Source organism: Centrocercus urophasianus, unplaced genomic scaffold (genome assembly GCF_019232065.1).
Source record: "Centrocercus urophasianus isolate 14NV4802_14NV808 unplaced genomic scaffold, USGS_Curo_1.0 seq_33, whole genome shotgun sequence".
Classification (NCBI taxonomy): Eukaryota; Metazoa; Chordata; class Aves; order Galliformes; family Phasianidae; genus Centrocercus; species Centrocercus urophasianus.
The window spans coordinates 6,113,013-6,118,740 of NW_024884900.1; positions in this window are offsets into that span (position 1 = coordinate 6,113,013).

Genomic DNA, 5,728 nt, shown 5'->3' on the forward strand with positions numbered 1-5,728 from the left:
GGTACTATGCAGATGGTTGGATTGGATGATTTTAGAGGTCTTTTCCAACCTTAATGACTCTACTATTCTGTAATTCTGAAGAGTGACTCCTAAATGGTACCATAACAGGATTCACCTTTACTTTGAAGATTTTGTCTGATTTGGGAATGCAAAGTTCCTGTACAGAAATGAAGGCCTGGGAATGCCACCACCAAATAAGTCACTCATGGATAATTCCTTCTTCCTTCTTATATTCAATTTCATTTTGTTTCATTAGGGACTTTTCTGTCAGCTATACACCTGGGAAGCAGCATGAGAAGAGTTGCCCATAAACAACAGCAGAGTAACTTGGACCTTTAGTCCTTGTAGGACATCGGTAGGGAAAGGAAAAAGGAAATTATTCACATTTTGGCTGGAAAGACTGTACTGAAGTCAGGAGAGTCTCAAAAACTTAAGAACAGTGACATAGTAAAGATTTAAAGAAGAATGGAGAAAAACCTCAAGACTTTAAGGACCAGCTCATGTGAATGTTACTCACCAACAAAGTGAACAGTTCTGGGCAAAGTGGGCAAACTGGGAGAACTGTAAAGGAATGTATAAGAAATGACCCAACAGTGGGTGTACTTGGGTTGAAGAATTCACAACTCTGTTGGAATTATTAGGGTTTATTTCTCAAAAAGATGTATTCTTGCATATCTCTAGTATAGATGGAAAAACCAATAATCAAAACTGAAAATGGAATAAGTAAGGCTTTGAATGCCTAGGCTGAAATATTTGCCTTCAAGTGCAAGTTGTGAGAGCCTGTCAGGTACCCAGTGCCTTACAGGGTTTAATTCATCATATGCTTATTCATTCACTGAGGAATCAGGAAAGTAACAATGGTAAAACTTAAAATGAAGGCAGCCATTCCAGTGCAGTGCCACTTTGGTGAATAGAAATTCATTCTGCTACTTTGAGACTACTTGGCTGAATTAATGTGTAGGACATAATAATAGCCATGCTGAGAGTGAAATCTTCCTTCTCTCATTAGAAACCACTTCTGTTCTTGTTGAGCTGTATCCTCCTACCTTCATTTGCTCGGGGTTCTATCCAACATTATTTACAATAATTGTATCCACCTTCACTGCTGGATTTCCTGAAGGAATTGTAGCTAAGAGAGATAAAAGATGTCTGCACACTCAGTGGCTTTTTTCTCAAACAAATCAGGAAGTCAAGCATGGTTTACAATGAGAAAAAGCTACTTGAAGAGCTCTGAGGTGGGTTTTTTGTTTTTTTTTTTTTGCCTCTTAACATTGCAGGACACCTAGACATCCTATCTTATGCACAAGAAACTGAAATCGTACATTTTGTCATGTAGATAAGTGAGTTAATTAAAAAAAAATCCTTCAAATTCATGAGCTCCCATTGATGTCTCAGGAGACATTCCTGGACCTATAGGTGGGAGTAGGGTAGCACAAGGATAATCTCCCCATAGTGTCTTTGCCTTTATGGAGTCCTTATCTTCCAAGGTCCATCAGCTTGCTGGTAAGAACTGAGTCTCAAGCGTGGGGCAAATCCACTGCTGACTGGGTTTGCTAAAGTTACCTCTTTCTGCACTTCTGTTAACCTTGAGTATTTGAGTGCATATTTCCTTACAAGAAAAAATAATAAATACTAAAAGGGAAATACAAGGTGACAGACAGCTGATGCCTCCTTACATATTAACAGTTTTCATGTCACACTGACAAATACCCTAATGCAAATGACATCTTTCCTAACTCCTGTTTATGTACACGAGTTTCTGCACAGCACAAATACAATGGCTGAATGAGTGAGCAGGAAGTCAATGTCCGTCATTGGTGAGGGAGCATTACTCAGACTAGAAAACTAAGAGGAGGAAAAAAAGTGGATTTTCTTTGCTTCCACCTTCTGAGAAGCTTTTAGGTTTTTGGTTTGCTGTAGAAGGTGATGGTAGACCTTCCTCTGCGGTTGCTGTTGTTACCTATGTGTCATTTGTTCCTGGAAGTTAGGCTCAGGGTTGGCTGAGAGCCACTGTTACTCGTGATAAGGGTCCTCCAGTTCAGATTCCTGACATTTTTTCCTTCCCAATGCACTTTTTCCTCACTGCATTGCTCTGTACTTTTTCAACAAGATGGTGTGTGATGTCCACAGTTACTCTGAGCAGAAGTGTCTGACCTAAGTTCATTTTAGGGATAGATTGTATGCTTACTTTCAGCCCTCTGTAGGAACCTGGCCTGAGCTGTCAGAGTAGTTGCCTGAGTTTCATCGTGGATGAAATGAGCTGACAGCAGTCCTCTCCTGCACTTCATTTACCTTAGCAGGGGCAGCTTTCATGTCTTCAGGGATACAGCAGACAGCCTGTAGAGCACTGTCTCCTTATGACCTGCAAAAAACAAGCAAATGAGGTATAAAGAGCACTTTGCTGTTCTTCCTTCCAAGAGATATTTTGGCTTCTTGAAGCCTTAGTCTTGACTTCTGTTGAAAGGCACAACTTGGGTTGAAGTTGTTTCTTCCACATGTTCAGCTCTCTGTCAATTCAGAGCATGTAGGTTTTGGTAGTTCTTACAGTTTGATACCAGACCTTGTGCTGCAGGGAGTCTTTCTCTATGGCCAAGGTGGTGGGTTTGTGGCCCGGATTACTTTCATGTATTTTTAAACCTCAAAAATGCTTGTTAGAGGTATTTCCTTCATAGACTGGTACCTTAAGGAGTGTTTCAGCCCATCCGAGATGCAGTTCCTACAATTAAGGATTATTTTCAAAACTTTTGTCCCAGAGAGCATGGCTCTTGAGGTGTTGACTCATGATTTAAGGGTACTTGGGTGGAGTTTGGAATACAATGATATCAGTGAATGTGGCATTTGAATTTCCTCCCATTTGAGTGACTGCATTGTGTATTTTCAAGCCACCATGGGATTTTGTGTTGCACTTCTGAGTACATTGGCTCCTGTGCATACATAAGTATTGAAGTTCTGGGAACATACAATACGGGTTAGCAGGCTAAGTGAGCCAAACAGCAGGTCAGGACATGTCACGACAGAATTCAGCCAACAGAATGATACCGTGGGGGGTCCTCAGTTAAACGCACATGTCTCAGCTAGGAGTAAATAATACTGCTGACTGGCAAAGCCAGCAGGAGACCTTCAGCCATGACTTAGGTCAGGTTCTATCTACTGTCACCAAATGATTTAGGACCTAAGTCCCAAGTGACTTGATCTGAGTTTTCAGGTTGCTTAACCATCGCTGTGCATTTGTTTCTTTGCTCATTTTCACAGATCAGTATGTGAGGTTCTCAGCTTGTCTCACAAGTCTTCATCGTAGGGCCAGGCTGGATCTGACCCTGATGTCCTGGGCGGACAGGATGGCACCTTTCATCTGTGCTGCACTCCTGTTGCTTTTCTTAATTGTAAGCCTAGGTGCTAAGTTTCTTCAGTGTGAGCAGGAGGGTTTGTTACAATGCCATGAGATGATACTTCTCTAACCATGTTTTTAAAAAGTGCTGTGAATTAGGGATGCCTGATATTTACAAAGAGTTGTTAAATCCTTCACGGACTCTAGCTTTTACAGCTATTACGTTGGTGGAGAACAGTTCTATTACCATGTTTCTCATTCAACATCTGCAAGGCATTGCCAACCTATTATAATTTTCAGTGAAAGTGACTGGTTCAGCTGGCATTTGTCACTGCACTTAAATTCCTGAATTGTTTCTTATTTGGCAGTGCTTTTTCCAGTGCTGTTGTGGATGGCATAGCCTAAAATCTGTGGTGTATTCTGAGGTAGTATTGCTGCCTGTCTTCCATCCTGATATGTGTGTTTAAGCCAAAGTGGAACATAAGTGGCTCCAAACCTCAGTATGATGAGATCCAGCATAACTCTGAGAGTCAGCTACAAATACCTGGCAAGAATTTGGCCACTGGGTCAATATGAAGCTCCTATTTTCTGTAAACAAAAGTCTCTTATGACCTCAGCTTCTGCTATGCTGGATTTTTGACAGAAGAGGCAAAACCTATTATTTTATTACATCCCAATATAGTTAGGTTTTACTTGAAGAGATCATATTGTTTATCCTGAAATTTTAAGAAGCTTTTGCCAGACATATTAAAAACAATTGTAGAAATGACACTTTGGTATTTGCAAACAGAATTTGCAGATACATTAGATTACATTGATTTAGAAAAGCAAATTTTAGCCTAACAGGAAAAGGCACTGTAGATGCCAGCATTCAGACAAAAGTTGTGACAGGTAGAACCTCTTGCCGATGGGATGATGTGAACATACGTCAAATCCTCACCTGCCTTCCCAGAGCTCTTTAACTTTCCTCCAAACTGCCTCACTTCCTGACTTGTGCTTTGTTAAAACTAACTTAGAGTTTATCTTCCTGCCAGACAGAACAGGTATTGTTAGCAGAAATTAATTACTACCTCAAATCCCATCACAAAAATTTTGTGATCTGTCCCAGTGCTTCCAGTAGCTCCCAGATCATTCCAGTGCAGGTCACACTTCGCTTGTGACCAGTGGTCTAAGGTGGATGCAGAGAACAAACTGAACTGCAGACATGTGCAGAACAGTGAGGATAAGGCCATTAACCAGTCTAGCTCAAAATCAGTGGATTCTGTCACTGAGGATGTTGTGGGTTCATTGGCTTGGCCAATTACTAGCAGCATAAAATAACAGTAACTTTAAAAAATATGTTCTAGCTTAACCAGAAAACTGTTAGGCAGAAGAGGCTAGAGATGGTTCTTTGATTATTTCATGTACAAAACTCTAGTGGAATTAAAAGTAGATTTCATTGGCACAGGCTGCCCAGGGAGGTGGTGGATGGCTATCAAGAAAAGGGTGGATATCACACTGAGTGAAATGGTTTAGCGATGTGGTGGTGATCAGTTGATGGTTGACTAGATGATCTTGCTGGTCTTTCCAACCTTAATGATTCTGTGATTCTATGACTGCAGTCCATCAGCTCAATTATTTTGCTACCATTGGTCATAGTCTCTTCTGTTATGGTTCCGTTCAGTAGAGAACAAAGCAGAGATGTTGCACAGAAACAGTGTAGTGCCAGAGCATCACAGCTTCGTTTGTTATTATTGACTGAGGTCTTCATAAATGAAGCTTATGTCTGCTTTTTTCACAGGGGAACCAGGCAGCATGAAGTAGCCAGGGAATGAAAAACAGATTTAATGCAGAAGGTAGGAGTCTGCAGCCTTGCCTATGACAGATTTTTCTGTTGGGCCCAAAGTAAGACACCTTTTTGTGCTTCTGCCCTCTGTCTTTGAAGCACGGAGTAACTGCTTCTAAGTCTCTTGGGTGTGTTGAGAAGATGGGTTTGGCCTCAGTTTTGAAATACACATATACTGTGGTAATTAGAAGAGTATTAAAGCAAATAAAAACAGGAAGAAAAGTACCTAACCCACAGAAGGATTTAGTTGATGTGCAACAAATGAGATATGGGACCACAGACTCTGTAATGAAGTTAAAAGAAATACTGAACAGCTGCTTTGCTGCACACTTTTGCAAAATGAAATGACATCCTGCAGGAAAAATGGTACAGGCTCATTTGCTACCCAAGAGGGCAGAGCTAAGGTTACAGGGACTATAACAATGTTGTCATTTTCTTACTCCCAGGAGCTGCACTTTCTATCATGACGGCTTTCGTAATGTAATTGCATTTACATGCGTGATGATTTTTAGAGCTTGATCCTTACTGCTGCAAATGAGGAGGAAAGTCAGTGAAGTGATCCCCCTGCAAAAAGG